The sequence below is a fragment of the Rhipicephalus microplus genome, chromosome X (assembly GCF_043290135.1).
Source record: "Rhipicephalus microplus isolate Deutch F79 chromosome X, USDA_Rmic, whole genome shotgun sequence".
NCBI lineage: Eukaryota > Metazoa > Arthropoda > Arachnida > Ixodida > Ixodidae > Rhipicephalus > Rhipicephalus microplus.
The window spans coordinates 458,672,182-458,690,614 of record NC_134710.1 but is presented as its reverse complement, the minus strand read 5'-3'; positions in this window follow the sequence as shown (position 1 = coordinate 458,690,614).

Genomic DNA, 18,433 nt, shown 5'->3' with positions numbered 1-18,433 from the left:
ACTGTCCCATAGACACAGTATCTCCAACATTTGCATAATAAATCACGTGATAATCAGGTAATGTTTTCAGTACACCAAAACAGAGGGACATTGGGATCTGCCAAACAAGATATTGAGAAACCGCGTATATATTTCTTCCTCGCTGAAATATTTTTTATAGAATTTAAAAGCAAAACCTCTCCTTGTGTGTGAGCCCGCGTCTAAGAAAATAGCCTATAGTCAGGACATTTTGTGCCAGCAGCATTTTCGCTATGTGTCTTAGATAATTACAACAACGCTAAGACAAGTCGTTACTAAAATAGTGCAGTGCAGCTTACAGCCACTGGGCGTGTACTGACACTGCAAATTATTTGTATTTTTACGATAGCCAACTCGAGCATACTCTGCCCGGTAGGAACAACGATTATATTCGGTGGCCTCATAACAAATTGTGCTCGCATTTCAATAAGATTGTTTTCCACATCATCGTGCCTTTCACAACTGCCAGGTATGTGTAACGTCAATAGTGCGTTCGTCACTGAAGTCATGTGGTCACGCAGTATTGCTATTTTCTTGACTGCAGACACCATACCCAAGAGTATCCGTATATTTACATGTCATTCATTTCTACTACTATAATATTTTATTGTGCCGAATGAAAATGTACTATTGTTCTTATGTTATTGTGTGGCGTATCTGCGTGTCGTTGTATTTCCTACCCCATACATTGTGCACTGTGGCTTAATTTGACAACAGTGTAAACGTTTTTGCGCGGTTTTGGGGCAAAAGCGTTTGCACGGGGATGTACTATTGTAATCTGTTTGAGAAGATTTTTTACCGTCCCATAAGTTGCAAATATCAGATTTCAATGATATCACCCCGTTGTACTAACGCTTTCTTTGGCACTGATGCGCCCACACATTGTAAAAACAGTCTTGTGTGCTCTGACGTGTGCCAGGCATTTAGCTCAATCGCTTTACTGCAACTGAGCGTTTATTGTTCGATTGAGGTGTGTGCAGAGGTCTGCCGAGATGCATCGCATGAATCAAAAGAGGTTTCGAAAAATCCTGCTGCAAAAGCTTTTCCGACCGACGCCTTACCGCTAGAATTCAAACCTTGCGTCTAAAATATCTCGTAAATATGAACTTGTCAATCGGTGTCTGCTTAGTGGTCACACGGTAGTCCTCTGCTTATGTATCCACCAGGGGAACTGAAAAATAAGACATTGTTGTTCCAGGCTAAGCTAACGTATTCACACAAGTATTCATAACCTGGTCTTCAGCAAAACTTTCGTAGTCTTTCAGGCTCCTTAAGCAATCCCGTAACAACTAATCACGTTGAGCGGTATGTCTGAGAAAATCAGCCATGATAAAATTGAACAATTCGCTACATTTTGCTTTCCCTCTCATTCACATTTTATTAGGCCTATCGTGAAAACGACGTGTGTGGCTTCACTTTAGAGGCATATCCTATACTCCAGCTGATTTATGAACCGCCTTGCCCAGGCACGCAGCCAGGATTTTTTATTTCGGAGGGAGAGGATATTAGCCAAGGCCTAATCATTCGAAATAAAGTATTTCCTTGGTTGAAAGATAAAAAAGGTTGTCAGGGATTATTCAAGATTAACGAATTTCGGTGAGAGAAATAGGGGGGTGGGGAGATGGGCCCACCTTGCTTTATGCATCTGGCCATTGATGAATCTCGGTAACCTTTTCTGCCGAAGCGCAAGCATATCCAATTATGTTTACACTCAGCGTGGTACGACATTATAGCACCTCGAACGTTCTTGCCTCCTTACAAGCCACGGAAATCTCACAGGAAATGCTATTTTACTCATTCAACTTCACCACACTTACTCGCAGGGCTTGCGCGCCCGTGAGTTCTTAGAGCTTCAGCGATACTTGCAGAGATCTCACATGGAGATAGCAGCGCCCTAAGTTGGAGCGAATAGCGTAGCAAAATTTTAACAGTGCTGGCATTTCTGTTCCACACACATGATAATTGTCTAGACTGACGGATGTTGGCGTGAAAAGATGGGTTAGTGTTTCGGGGCCAAGATGTGAACGCATTATTTTTGATAGCTTGTGTTGAAGGCAAGACGACTAGGTCCTTCCTGTTTAATGTTAGTAAATAGCTGAAGCAACCGTCGACCTACGGAGGCGCTTGTAGCGATGTCACAACGCGGACGCTGCGCCTCCCCGACGTGCCGTGCTTATATTTGCAGCTGCTGTGGCAGTAGTCACGTGGTTGTGGTGGTGACCCTCGGGCTGGGCGGCGAGCGCACGCGGCGACATCGCTACAAGCACCTCAGTATGTTGACGGCGCCTACCACTGTTCACAATCAATTGGGGACTACATTTAGAGCTATTTGGTTGCTCATTTAGCAAAGCAAAAACAGCGCAAACAAGAACGGCTCTGTGTTTAACTGTGTCGGTCCCTTGTCAGTACACGCTGTTTTCGCCTCGGAATTGTTTACAAACATGGAATACGTCTGTGTACGTCATTGCATGACCAGCGCAAATAGGGGCATTATAGTTCTAAAATGGGAAATATGCCGTGTGAATATATAACTGCGAAAAAATGTTGAAAATTTCTATCCATTACATGTTTTTTTCTGTGATTACAGTGCTGCTGCTGCTGCTCTATGACTTTCAACTATTATGCGTTCGCGTTCTACACGAATATCAATTTTTCTAACCTGTCCTCTATCATTCTGTGCCATATATTCCCGAATGGATGTACGCATGGCCATTTTGAGTTTGGGAACTGTTCCCCTAACTCTTAAGTAGTACGCTACCTCTGATATACAAAGTGAGAAGTAGTGTAACACAGAGGTAGAAAGATGGGCGCATATCGACTAGTCGTATAGCCTTGAGGATGTTTTTTCAATAGAGTAAATTTTCCATGGTACGACTTTATAATTATGACATTTGGACACGTTTGATATGCGGCCGCTACGTGCTAGAGCACACCAGCGAGCGAGGCGCTTATCAGAAATTACGCGCATGGAAGACGAGTTTGTCATTACGTCATCCCTTTGAAGCACTCTGTTGTTTCTTATTTGATATTAGTTAGTGTTTACCCCGTAAACCATTGAGCCTTCTCTAGAGAAATGCAACACCCGTTTGCGAGTCTGTGCGTCCCCTGAAGTCACACTAGGTGCAAGAACGGCCAAACAAACTCCCAGGCGAAAACGCCCCTCTCACGCACTGCCCGCCACCGCCGCCCGAGGGTCCGATGGGAACGCGATAATCAAAGATCAGACAGGCGAATGCACTTCCCGAATCACAACGACTTTGCTGAGCAGCTCTGAGCGATATTAGGAGCCTTCTTTCATCCCCGTGTTATACGCTTTCTTTCTCTTAACTTTTCCTTTTCCAATTTCACTTTATCGTAGCCGGCATTGGTCACACCATGAGGGGCCAGGCGTCCGTGGAGAACGATAGGAAGGCCCTCCTCTCTACACCGTTGCGCCCGCATGAAGAGGAAGAAGAGCAGCCGGAGACCGGGAAGTGCAGGCTTTCGTTGCCGGTGCAACTCGCTCCACTTTGCGCGCTCTCCCATGCGCGAGTTCCGTGCGTAGCAGCTGCTCAATTTGTATTTCACGCTGCACCCGCTCCTTCCTATTTGCAACCCTTCCCTCGGTCTGCTATGGCCGGAGCCCGCTTTTCTTTTTGGGGTCTTTTGCGCTTTTCTCACTCTGTCATCCTCACGCGTATTGCGGCCGAACGCCGCCAATGGTATGCGCCATGATAATTCACTTTGTATAGTACTAACCTTTCGCCTGTGACCTATAGCGATTAGCAGCTTGAAAAACAGTACATAAAATATTAACGTTTGAATCACTTTTAGTTGTTTTTTCGGTCGTACTCATGCTCTCTGATGACCTAACAGCCTCTTTTGTTGGGGAACCACACTAAATTTTGAAAGGTGGCAATAAAAAAAAAGAGGTGAATCACCGGCGCTGTGATTGACTTCAATTTTGGTGGCCCTTTTCAAAAGGTATAACCATGTGAAAGAACAACACGCATTGGAAATCCAAACGAAAAAACCACGGAAACATAAGCAAAGTGTAGTGTATTCGAAATACTGAGGAATTACAAACAAGAGAATGTAAAAGAGGAGAAATAAATGTAAGAGACGTTATGAGTTGCATTATACAAAAAGACAGTGCTTCCAATTTGTAAGTCTATTTTTTTTAAATTCTCGTGTTTCCAACTTGAGTACCAATAACAAAAGCACCAAACGACACACATATGTTCAAGTATAGATTGCTTGTGTACATGAAGAACAAGGTCAACATTAGCGATGTCACGCAAATCTGCATGGCTCAGATCATGAAAACTGTACTGGAAGAAGTAATCAGGCTCTCTCTCATGCATGCTTCAAATAAGGATGGCTATCATAATGTATTTATTTATAAGCTTAATAAATAAGATAATTTTTGTTCAAAGTTACCATGGTACTTAATATTGTCGAACAGCACCTTAGACCGACTAGGTTTATAACAGTTCATTAATCTTGAATGTATTTCTCTAGACATTCTACCGTAGTTCAAATAACTGCCTCGCACATTCCTTGAGACTAACTTAGTGAATCTCTGCTTGAGCGTCTACCTTGCTGTTAGAATTCTATCTTGGTAGTTATTTTAATCACAAAGGTTTTATTGAAGCAGTTATATTAACCTTGCCGTTTTCCTTATTGTTCCACGCAGGCGAATTTTAAATAATACTCTCTTCATGCATGCAGCACGTAGTTTTGTTAACCTCTACGTGTGTGCTGAAGTGAAGGCGTGGCCCTGCCTTGGTGTTCTAGTGGTTATGTAGCTCGACTGATTACTCTAAGATGGCAGGATCGCATTCAAACTGCAGCTGCTGCATTCTCCATGGAGGAGAAAATGTCTGAGGCCCATGCACTCAGATTTAGCTGCATCTTCAAGAATCTTGGGTGGTCTGAATTCCCTGAGCCCTCCACCACAGCGTCACTCGTATTCGCATGAAGGGTTTGGGACGTTAAAGCACAGATGTCAATATTATTGAGGGCGTTCTCTTCTCATCTGCTTTGCAGAAAAAGCTTCACGGCGTAGATAGCTCTGTCTCTTTTATTTCGTTCGCCACAGCCACGGCACTCATAACAGTGGCAATGTTTGCTCTACGTAAAATGTAGGCTATACGTCTACATATATGGCGTAATTAAGGTACTTCTGCAGACACCTCTAGCCCCAATAAGGCAATATTTGGAGGAGACGTGATTGCGTAATATTTGAATCACGTCGTAAATAAAATTTTTGGTTTCAACTTCTTAAGTGTCTGTATTCATGTTTCAAGCGTTAAACCTGCCTCGCGGTGCTCTTCACGGAAGTTACTACAATAAACTCAGTTTCACAGCTCCACCGGAGAGGTGGCCCCACAGTGATCGCGTGAACTTGTGGTGCTGCAGTCAGATTTCACTCCCGCAGCCCAGGGCGCGCGTGTCCTGCTCGGTAGCGGCGACGGTAAGCGGCTACCGCGAATGGTGTGCTGTATTCACATGCCGCTTCTCGGACTGTTCTTGGCTCTGCGTACTCTCTTGTTCTAAAACACGCTTGTCATTTATGAGGGGTACTGAGGAGAAGCGGATTTCTCTACAGTGGGGTACGCCGACTTGCTTTGCGCTGGGCTGACGGCGACCGCAATAATGACTCGGCTTCACGCAACTTGTTCGTTTGTTGAATGCGAAGCATTTCTTTTGGCGTCTATCTATCTATCTATCTATCTATCTATCTATCTATCTATCTATCTATCTATCTATCTATCTATCTATCTATCTATCTATCTATCTATCTATCTATCTATCTATCTATCTATCTATCTATCTATATATCTATCTATCTATCTATCTATCTATCTATCTATCTATCTATCTATCTAGCCACTTACGTCCGGTTGTTGTCGCGATCACCCTCTTAAGTTGGCATGAACCAAAATTAGTAAAGGAGATAAGGTGGTTTGACGAATATGGTGTCCTGGTGAATACATGAATATTGTTAGAATTCAGTAGCGTACGTCGTCAAGCACTTTTCACCAGACAGTGGCTAATTCCCGCGGACGGGTATGTGCTAATAGTGATTGACACCTAAGTGTTTACCCGGACGAGCGAAAACACACATGGGTGATTTTAACGTGTGAGAAGGAGGAATAAACGTTTATTACGCGAAACGGTATAGTGGTACAGCTTCCGCTTCTACCCTAAGCAGAAATTCCCTTCATGCCAGGAACCCCCTGACATTCGCTGCCCATTTGGCCCTGGCGACCAGACGTCGTTGTTGGTTCAGGTCATTTGAGGTGAGCTTGACCTCCCAAGTTTCGAGAACGTGTTCGTTTTCTTGACCAGACTCATAGGTGTTTGGCGGCAGCGATAGGTCTGTATGTGTTTTGCATACACACTCGAGGGTCATGTGGACCAACGTGTCAGGTATGCCGCAAACCGGGCAATTATAATCATGTAATGTTGGTTGCAGTCAGTACGCCGTGTGTGTAAGTGTTGTATTGAAGTCTCCTTAGCTTGCCGCTGTCCTCTTTCTTGAGCTTTGAGTGTGGTGGTTGATACCATACTTTCTGCGCTCCAGCCTATGGTGCTAAGAAAAAGGTGAGATCGACAGCGTCCTCCCGACGAATGCGAAGAATGAATGTCAATGTTCTAGCAGGAATTCAACCCCAACATTCTGTGTGGTCGTCAAGTATTCTTCCTCAGAGCCACGCCAGGTCTCGGAGCTACTTTTCAAATAGAACCTAATGTTCGTGAAACGTTATTTGGGGGCTGTAGTGCGGGCTATCTAATAATAAATACATTAGATATGTACGCCTATGATACAGCCGCCATGCCAGCCTACCTTTATTTGAAGTTAGGTGCCATCCGCTGAAGTTTATTTATGTATCAATGTCCAGGCCTACTATTTTCGCAAGCCCTAGCGCTTCATACTAGCCGATCGCCTCTGGTGTTGCAAATTCTCTTGTTGCTGTTGGCATCATTGCACAAGTGCGACGAACTGGTTATATGAACTTCTGCGACTGTTCAACATACGTGTGTGAGAGAGATAAACTTTTTACTTCAAGCATAGAAAAATGTCGAGTGGGGCTCTCAGTCGAGAGCTCCAACAGCCACTGCTGCTCCCATGCCCGCTGAATCAGCGCCCGCTGGCCACTCGAGCTTTCATCACGCAGCATGGCCTCCCAGTCTTGTAGGGTAGGAATAGGAGAGGAGTTGGCAGAGCGTCTGGCTGGCGGACGCTGATGTTCCAGCATTACGTGAAATAACGTTGGTAGCGCTCCACAGCCAGTGCATTTGTCACGCTAAAAAGTGGAATGGAGGATGTGGAGGAAATAGAAGTTCGGAAACGTGTTCGCCTGCAGTTGAGGCACCGCAGTTGCATCTTCTCGTGTGAGCGTGTGGTGTGGTGGAGGGTACCGAATGCGTTCTCGTCTATTGTAATCGAGAGTGTCTAGATATCCTAGAAGTTTCGTATTTGTGTCTTCCTCATATGGGTTGGACAGCTCTTCCTCCGGATCCCGGTTAGTGAGTGCTCGGGTAGCTGCATGAGCGCAGTCATGACCGGGGAGAGAGGCGTGCCCAGGGGTCCAGACAAGTCGGAACTTGTGTGGCGTGTGGAATGTGGTGTTCCAAATTCGGTGTGTGAGCTGTGAGACAATACCCCGTGTGAAGGCACGGCAGGTATCAATTGAGTGTGTAAAGATTAGAATAACATTTGTGTGAGGAAGGTTTATGGCAGCGTAGGAAATCGCCAGAGTTACGGCACACTCTTCGCCTTCAAATGGGTTCTTTGTAGGTATGCTGATTGAGGCTACTACGTCGAGATTATTGTTCACCACTGCTCCAACTGTAAAACTGCGGGAGTGGTGCCTAGCGGCGTCGCAGTATAAGACAGTGTTTGGAGGAGACTGATTGTTGAGGCGCGTGAGGTTTTTCACCCTTGCCCGCCGGCGCTGAGGGTTGCGCTCAGGGTGCATACTGCGTGGAAGTGGCCTGACTCTAATTCTCGCTCGGAAGTCAGTGGGTAGCTGTTTCCCTGGTGTGCTGTATCCACATCGACTCGGAGGGTGCCCTGGCCTGACGAGTAGTCGCTCTCCCACTTGGGTGCTGCGGAGTCTTCGTAGCTGACTATTACGTTGTTCCTCGGTTAGTTCCCTCAGGTTGTTGTGTACACCCATGGCGAGGAGACGGTTGGTGGGAGCGTACGTAGGTAGTCCAAGCGCCGCCTTGACGGCTCTACGGAAGAGATTCTCCAGTCTTCTCTCTTGTGCAAGCGTTAGGGTTTGATAAGGCACGTGGTAGGTGATGCGACTTGCTATGCAGGAATTAACTATACGTAGATTGTCTTGTTCCTGAAGTCTCTGCCTCCGGTTGGTGATGCGGCGGATCATATGCGCGATTTGAGAAACTTGCTGTTCTAATATTTTTATGGTGTGCATTGCCTTGAGATCAGCTTGTATATGAAGGCCAAGGACGTGGAGATTATGTACGCAGGGAGTTACACGGTCCTCTAATGTGACTGTGATTTGCGGGCTATTGTCGGGCTTTCGCTGGGGACGACAAATGAGTCGAAAATCCGACTTCTTTGCAGAGCACGTTAGACCACATGGTCGTGCGTATGCTTGAACTGTATTTACTGCTTCTTGGAGGGCATCTTGTATTTGTCCGTCTGAGCCTTTGGTCACCCATACAGTGACGTCTTCCGCGTGTAAAGTATATCGCAGACTTGGAATGGTGGTGAGTAGAGGCGGTCTCTTAGCCATGGCGATGTTGAAGAGTTTCGGGGGATAACACCGATCTTAGTGGCATGCCTTTACCCGCGAGCTTAATGATGTCACTGCGAAGAGAGCCTAATCCTATGGTTGCCGTGCTGTTTGTTAGGAATGCTTTCATATAGTCGTAAACTCATCGTCCGCAGCGTGTAGACGCGAGATTCTCCAGCATTAGCTCATGCGAGACGCGCTCAAACGCACCGCGGATGTCCAAGGCAAGCAGAGCTCTAGTTATTGTAGAACTGAGCCTGCCTATTACTTCCTCTTCTAGTTGGAGAAGTACGTCTTGCGTGAAAAGTTGGGCCTCGTACCCAAGCAGTATGTCCGGAAAAAATCTCTTGGTCTGAAGATATGGTTGCAGTCTTTGGAGGACGACATGCTCAAATAATTTACCGAGGCAAGACGTCAACAAGATTGGTCGCACGTTTCCAAGCTCTAGGGGTTCATCGGACTTAGGAATTAGTGTTATTTCGGCATGTCTCCATTCCTGAAATAACGTTCCGGATTTCCAGTGAGTGTTGTAAAAATCTGTGAGCTGTTCTTGATCTTCGTCGTTGAAGTTTCGTATGACAGAGCAATGAATGTTGTCTTTCCCTGGCGTTGTGTTGCGCTTGATATTCAGAAGGGCAGCTCGAACTTCGTGCACTGTGATATCAGCATCGAGTGGTGTTGACTGTGTATATGGGTAGTTTTTACATTTTGGCTGAGGCCCTGCAGCGATGTACTTTTCTTGAAGCGTCTGTAAGATGCTGTTGTAGTCCCCATCCCGCTTATGAAGAAGTGTTTGAACTATACTGCTCGTGTAGGAATTGGTACATTTCGGGTCAACAAGGGCTCTTAGTATGGCCCACGTGCGCGCAAAGCTTAGTGTTATATTAGGTGACTTACAAAAGTTGTGCCAATTGTTCCTCGTGAGCTCTGTGGCGTATTGTTCGACTTTCAACGGGAGTTGGGCAATGCGAAGTTTAAGCTTGCGATTGTGTCTCTGCCTACGCCAGCGTTTTATGAGGCTTCTGCGTGCTTCCCACAGGTGTAGAACGTGCCTGTCGACATCTAGAATATCGGTTCTAGTGCATATCCTCTTGGTCTCTTTATCAAGGTCAGCTTGCAGGCACTGTAGACATTCATTTAAAGTCTCCCATTCTTGTCAGTCAGAGCGCGTTGTTTTCTAAATGTATCCCAATTAGTGAGACGGACCTTCTACACTGCAGCACGGGGGTTGGAGGTGTGCAGCGTAGTGAAAATGATGCAATGATCACTACCTAACGTTTCAACTGGATTTGACCAGTTATAATTGCTTAGTCCCCTTACAAAGGTTAGGTCAGGGCACGTATCTCTGGTTGCGTTGGTTCCAATCCTGGTTGCCTCTTGCGGATCTGTGAGCAGTGTAAATCTGTGATTGCAGATGAGGTGTTCTAATTTGGTACATTTACGCGTGGCCAATAGGTATTCCCATGACGTGTGTGGGGCGTTAAAATCATCAACCACTAAAACTTGTTCCCCTAGCTTGCACGTTTCCGCTATAAGGTACCCGAAGTCATGCCTCCTAGATTTAGGGGAGCTGTAGATGCATAGTATAAACAAGCTATGCTGACTGCGTTTCTGAGGAATAATTTCAACAAGCACCTCTGGAATGTATGATGTCAGTGTGTGTTGTATCGCTGTCAAGTATTTGGATATGAGTACTGCGACAAGTGATGGTGTTTGTTGATCTGTGTATGCATGGAAGCCTGAGAGGGTAGGTGTGCAGTGCGTTTCCTGCAAAGCCACGATATCCGGAGGGCGCGCAAAAGTGGCAGTGTACTGTTGAAGGGGGCTTCTCTATCGTCGAAACGCCCTGCAGTTCCACTGCTACATGGTGAAGGCAGGACTAGGGGAGCCCATCTTGCTTTTTTGGACTGTTTTCTGAGTTAAGAGTGATGGGCGGATGAAAAGGTGGGGTCGTTTGGTCAGACTTTCGGGGTTTGTAGCTAGAGGCAATGAGTCTTGGGGCCCTGTACTAAATGACGCGAAGCTTTCTTGTATGTGCTGCTTTAGCTCTGTTACAAGTGCTTGGGTATGGGCCTTTAACATATCCCTAAGTTCTGCAAGGAAATCAATTATTGCCTGAGTGATCATGCTGGTTACTTTAACCTTAAGCGAGTCTCTCATTTTCATGAGGGCATCTTGCAGCTCTTGCTTAGTGCAGTTATGTGCGTTAGATGTGAGAGGTACGTGGTAGTGGTTGTGTGATGAGGGCGGACGGTAGGAATTAGGTAAAGAAGATTTCAGGCTGGGAGGCCCCACTGCCCAACTCACCTTAGCTGGAGGCGTCTGTCCAGCGGGCGCTGGCCTCTTCGCTGGTGGCGATTCTGGTCTCTCCGCACTCGCGGCTCTGGTCTTTTGGGGGATCACTCCCAGGGTGGTGGTGCTGGTTTCGGATGTGGTTCCTGGCGTGTTCAAGGATTCTAACGCCCTGTCCTGAGACTTCCCTCTGCTGTTGGATGGCTGCACCTCATTATGGACCTGCGCTGGCGTCCCTTGGGTGGTGATGTTTGCCTCCAGTGCTTTCGCCTCCAGCGCTTCGCGTTCGCCTCCAGTGCTTTCTTGACGTAATTCTTGTTTGGAGGTTTCTGTTCTCTCGAAGGACATTCGGGGTGCGTAGCTGGGTGGTCACCCTTGCAGTGGAAGCATTGAGTTGTACAGCTGTGCTACGGTGCTGGTTTCTCAACTCCACATGCTTGGCATCGGCGTTTTGTCGGGGTTACACATACGTCTGCCCGATGTCGAAGTGCAAGGCAGATTGTGGAAACTTGTTTGCGAGGTCGGTGAATATAGCATCGGTATTCCGCGCGGTAGCAGTGAACATAACGTCGAACTTGAAGGCCTGAAAAAGTTATCAACGCCATGTTTGTGGATCTCATCATTCGGGCGTGCAAGACTTCGGCGTCCGGTGCGTAGATGTTGTCGAGGAATTTGGTTGGTGAAGTATTCTTCTCGGGGCCGATGATGACTCCCTTACAAGAATTGTCAGGAGCGGCTACATAAGCTTGCATTTCATATCTCTGTGATCTTAGATTTAGTGCAGTGACGGCTTGCAACTTTGTAGCAATAGTTTCGTCTGGTGTGCTTGCGACGGCTATATTGCGTTCCGCTTGGATGAAAAAAACGAGATTGTTGACTGTTTCTCCTGGCGGCCCAGCAGTCATGCAGATGGCGCGTGCCAAAACGTGATGTGTCCATTCACTGAGGCGAAGGCATCCTCGTGGTCGGAAGATCACCTTGAAGTTATCCACAGGTAGGGGTGGCGGCCGCGGGGTCATTTTATGTTTGGCAGGCAAGGGCTCGCGTGCGAAATTCGTTGCGGTCTTTGGCTTGCGTCGGCGGGTAGCAGTGAATGAAGAACCATCGTCCGGATCCACTGGATATTCATTGGTGTCTGCAGCATCCATATCTGCTGATTCGATGGCATAAACCGGAGAAGCCATGCCTAAGCAGTGTAGATCCAGCGCACACCAAGTGTCACTGCGACGTGCTCGGCGTTTGCACGAACGCGGCCAAGCGCCGAAAGTTGCAGCGGCATCGGTGCGGTGTCACTGAGACGCCGATGCACCGGCCATGCCTGGTGACCAGAAAGTTGTTGAGAAGAGCACTTTCCTGTTTCAAAACACTTTAAACAGTCTTGGCTGTGAAAGTGCTCACCGGAAAGTTCGAAGTAGGTCTGTTCAACGAGAGCGCCGTGGACAAAAACCCATGGAAGCGTCAAAGGACTGGGAGGAGCGATGGAAAAACACGTCCGTTCCATTCCACGGTCGAGTGAAGAGTCCCATACGTTTGTGTGTGCAACGTTTGTACGTATATTTACCGTCACTTTGAAAACGTGTTGCTCAATAATAAAATACATCCTGGTCACCTTCCCTCCGCATACTTCGTCGATTCCTATGTTACGAGGGGTCTGCCGAAGTTTTGTTCGTTCATTTTTTTTTGAAAACATGGTTACACAAAGGCAGGGGCTAATATAAAAGCTGCCATAAGCAGCTTGAAAAGGTCATATAAGCAGCCCTGGTCTTTTCCACGGGCTAGCAGATGGACGATAATAAAGTATTTTTTTCTATCTAGTCTGGCACGTTAGCCAACAATTCTTATTTTCTTGAAAAGAAAAATGATCTTTCCAGTCAATTCTTATATTATTATTATTATTATTATTATTGCCCTCGCAGCCCGTACTGTATTTGCGAAAGTTATTGTTTTATTTTTGCGTCGCCTGCACTAAGACTTCAGGGTTGTTCCGGGCCACGTTAAATAAATGATTCATTTATTCATTCAGTGATTTACTGAATGATTGAATAATATAGGTGTTACAAGCAGCAGCAATTGGCAGATATAACAGGCGTGACGTCGTTGACTACATGTATCTTGTTTGACAAAAATTACACCACAGCTACAAACCCAACAATTACAAAATGTGGACGACGCTTGAGCTTCACCTTCACGAGTCAACCGCATCAGCGTATTCAGGGCCTGTGCGAATCAACTTCTCCATTACTAACCTAGAGTCGGTGTCAGTGTATACCATGCTATGAAGAAAAGAATGACTATGTGTGCAACACTGGCCTTTTCAAAATATCGCAGAATGTCTATCAGAAGTGCAACTGTGTAGTGCCAACTAGGCCATAATTTTTCTTTTTGTGAATCCCAAAAGGGCCCTCTACACGTGCGTAAAGCAACACGCGAGCATATGTTGAAGCGGTATGTATTGAGAAGGCCTTTAAAACACCCACTCGTTGCGCAATTTACATGTTTTGACGCCTTTCTGAATTCAACGCTTCTACTACTAGGTATTTCTTGCGTTAAAGAGAATCCTTTTACTATCCATGAATGAAGGAAGCGTAAACATAAGGTCTCGCTCTTAAATGCGAGGCATTTCTTTGCGTGCAAGCACTTTTGGCGTCTGTCTGCGTATCTATCTGGCATCTTATTTCTGCGTGCACTCTTACGTGGTCACCCCTTTACCTTGGTGGGAACCAAAACTAGTATGGGAGGGGTGGTAAGACAGTTTGACAATTATAACGCGCTGGTCAAGACAAGAATATAGTTACAATCCTGTTGCGTACGTTGTCAAACCGTCCCCGTGAAACAGTGGCACACAGCCGGGTGGGTATGTGCCACTGGTAGGTGGGTATATGCCTGAGGTAATATACACTTAGCATCTACCCAGGAACGCCCAGAATACACAAGGGTGATTGCCACTGGGAGGTGGCACTAACCAGTGATGAGCTGGCCGACCAGCTTTGGGCCGTCCGGTAACATGAAGATCCCGCCAGGGTCCAGCGACTTCAAGCGGTCACCTGAGGCACCGCCATCATAATCGACAGAGGGTGGGAAGGGAAAGGAATTATTCCCCTCTTCCCCCTCACCCTGGTGAAAATTGTCGGACTTTAAATAAAGTTTAGTCATTCATTCATTCAATGCGTGAGCGTTAAGAAAAGCCTGACAGCGGCCGCACTGAGCAAATGAATGCGAAGAATATTTGTCAGGGTGCCAGCAGGAGTCGAACCCAAGCATTTTGCGTGACAATCCAGAATTCTACCGCAAAAGCACACCAGGTCTCAAAACTACTTCTAAAATACACCTTAATGTTCGTGAAAGTTCCGCCGTAGTGGTCTAGTGACTAAGGTACTTGGCTACTAGCCCACAGATCGCGGAATAGGATCCGGGCTGCAGGAGCTGATTTTCGATGTAGGCGAAAATACTGTAGGCCCATGTGCTTAGATTTGGGTTCCCGTTGAAGAACCTCAGGTGGTCTAAATTTCTGGAACGATTCTAAACTGCGTCTTTCACAATCTTTTGGTGGTTTTGGGACGTTAAAGCTCAGGTCAAAATCCCACCAGATTGTGTCTTGGGTGGTCTTTTGTGATCTGGTGGATACACCAGAACATGCAGGTGTGTTGTGGTGTAAACATTAGCCTCGTGTGCTTTGTTTCTATGGGAACATTGCCACACTCTGCTGTGTCCTGGTGGGATGTGTTCTGGTGGGATGTGTTTTGGTGTGAAAGTTGACCCAGTGTGGCGTGTCTTGGTGGGAACGCCGATCCAGACTGGATTGTTCTGGTGGGCCATGTTCTAGCAAGATGTGTTCTGATGGAAGACCACACCGGTGTGGTGTGTTCTGGTTGGATGTGCTCTGGTGGACTCAAGAAATATATTTTTTTCTTGGACCTTGGACTGAGAATTTTCTTCAACCAAGTGCACTCGAACTAACACTCCTTGATATATTCCTCAACCAGACACAATTGTACTAAAACTCACCAGAATACATGTTACTCAGCCGGTCGCTCTCAGAGTCGTGGCTCAATCATTTTCAGTGAGTTGACTCATAAGTACGTTAACTTATATTTAGCTTTTCTAACCATGGTCTTAACTATCTTTAGTTTCCTTGGCATTTATTGTTAACACTCACAATTGACACTGAAACCAGGAAACACGTATAACAAAATTTAGTTTTACTTCGAAGTTTTTGTTGCCCTCTCTTAGAGAGTACGATAGGCCCTTGACAAACAAATTCCAAAGTCGCCTAGGCCCATGCAGCTTATTGAAGCGCCGCCGCAATATGCAAAGCAAAAAGTCACGCTTCCTGCAGTACAATTTCAATTTATTGTGGCATATCTGCATTGTTTTCCCAAATTTGTAAAATTGCCAACATCCGTAAGACAACCCTCGTAATAGAGCTTGTCACATTGAGATAGAAGAGCTCACTTTATTTGCAAAATTATGTGTCTGTGTGCAACCCTAATTACTCTTGGAGCACCTGCATGTCCATTCACCCTTCATTGTTACATGCAACACGAACAACCAACAGCAATCTAGTCAGTGCTTGTTACTATCTCCTTGTAACTTAGAAATATGCCAAATTGTATACGTATCACTATAATACCACCACCTTGATATCTAAGTCAAACAGTTTTTTAGGGAGCAGTAAACACAAATGTATTAACTGCACTCCAAAGAACTATTAATTTCTGGCACCTCAACTTTTTTAGAACAACCACTACAAAAACTGATTAAATTCGCTGTACTCATTCAATGCTAGTATGTATCATAGTTGATGCCCTCATTAGTCCATTTTGACCTTGTAGCTTTTATTATTAGTGATCAGTAGCAATTCAGTAGGGACATTTTTATTGAAAGGCAACTCACACGAGCTATTTTTATCAAAATAACGTCGTGTAAAAGATTTTAGACTAAGATGAAAGACCGACTACCTCAATTTATGCCTCTTATCAACAAGTATTCAGATGGAGTAAAAACTGTCACGCACTGAAGTGGGTAGGTGCAAGCATGAACATAAGCCGACACAAGACAGATAGTAAACAAGTTGACTAGATAGGACCATAGATAAATCGGTAGATAAAGTGGAGCTCATGCATGCTCACTAAAGAAATAAAATTTGTGCTTATGGCTGACTCGAACACATCCCCCAAAATTTTCTGAACAGGACTTTTTGTCTAAATTTTTCCAAAAAGTTACTCACCCATACTTACTCCGGCTCAGACTTCATGCTTGATCTAAATATGAGTTACGGGACTTAAGAGTAAGTTTGCTGATCTTTGTATATCCCTACGTGGTATGCCATATTCTTTTGTACAAACCACGTCTTCATGTGGCACAACACAGCTATTCGTGGCAGGTGATTTCTGATCATCAAGGAACCCAAGACTGTTCTACAATTTACTGGGAAGACGAAGTCTGTACACATTGTGCAACTGATCACCGTCAAAAGGCAAAAAAAACCGACGCCATGCAGTAGTGTAAATACTTCATTTCAGAATACATAGGTAATTACACTAACACAAAGCTTTTTTATGGCAGTTGATAGGTACAACATACTACATATTATTTCGTAATATACTTGCCCAACCGATACAAATAGTACTAAAATAATTCAAAAGTTCAACAGAACACGGTGCAAATTAGGTACTTGAATATGGGAGCCCCCATATTCTGCATTTTATTGTTTCGTAGCATTAACATAGCAATAAATACAAAACTAGATTTTAAGCGGTCATTAATACCAAGGTAGTGTGTATGTCTGGTGCACGGCTAACACATATCTATATATGCGTGAGGGGCAATTCGACATGGTCTCCCAGGTCCAATGACAGTACTTTATATGATGTTTACCAGTGCCGCACATTCCACAATGCGAAAAGCCACAGAAATATTGTAAAAATGTATTAGTTCCTTTTGAAAAATTTGACTTTTTTGAGCACAAAATATTACTGACTGCATTGTTGACAGGTGCTTCAGATTACAAATTGAATAGTTTTATAAATTCATGCACTTATACGGGGCTTCAAAGCTTGCCAAAACTTTAAAACTAGCATAAATTAAATAGCTTAGAGTTTGTGATATCTTTGTTCAAATGTAACAATGCGAAAATTACCAGCTGCTTTTTTGGCATCAAATGCAAGGCAAAGCCTTCAAGGGCCCTACATAGTGCACAACATAGTGCATAGTGCATAGTGCACAACATAGGGCCCTACATAGTGCATAGTGCATCAGTGCACCTTGGAAAATTAAGTACCCCTTAGTATCAGTTCCTACAGTAACCAGACACCGCATTATGATACAAGCTTTTCATCACATCCTCACTCCAGCTCAAGATATTGGCACAATTTCACGGCTCAATATGTTGGTGACGTACAAGCAGCGATTTTGTTGGTTTTGTCTCTGACATCATCAACACTGCCCATACTTGTGCATGGGGCCACCAGAACCACACTATTGGATCAACATCACAATGTGCACCAAGATAAGTTAATATTCTCCGCTTTTCTCATGTTTCACGTTAGCTCATAGTCATCTCCACATAAAGGATATTTGTATGACAGAATTAAGAGAGTGTTTGATATTGATGTTTGTAGCCCTTTCAATAGATGCAAAAATTATTTTTCAAGGTATTGCCTTATGTAGCTTCAGCAAGCCATCCACCTGTATTCATTGCAGTGCAGTTGTTAAAACAAAATCAACAATGAGCATATAGCTTTCAATCTGCTGACAGAAAACCCAGAAAATATTTCTTAATATAAAATCTTAGATCAGCATCCCCATCGATGACTTGAGCATCTTTAGGAGCTTTTCGACTACTTTCCGAATCACCGTGAACATCACTGACTGTTAAAAAAATCATCCTATAGACTTGGTTTATCTTCGAGCCTAACAATGCCCTCAGCCAGCTCATTTGAACTTGCCTGCCTAAAAAAAGAGAAACAAAACAGCAGTAAAGCAATATTAGGGATTTATCCATTCAATCGTTACACCATGAAGTGTAAGCACATAAGCGAATTTGTAGACAAATCAACAAACGACATGGGATTGACGTTACAAAGTTAGCCGTCACCTAGAGAAACTGAAGCCTATGACAACGGATGCTCTCGAATTCTCTAGGTATGAAGGCAGCAGTACACACTGAAGCTGGCATGACACCTGCTCGAAAGAGTTAACCATGTTCGTCTGTTTGTTTGCGGCTCCCACGTAACAACCAGCATAGCATGGTAATAAAAACTACTTACTAATATACTTCTTGCTACTGACTGCTCTCTTATAGCAATTCTGGGCAACAAGCAATATATTCTTTATATGTGCAACTCAACAATGTAGCAAGGTGAACCAGC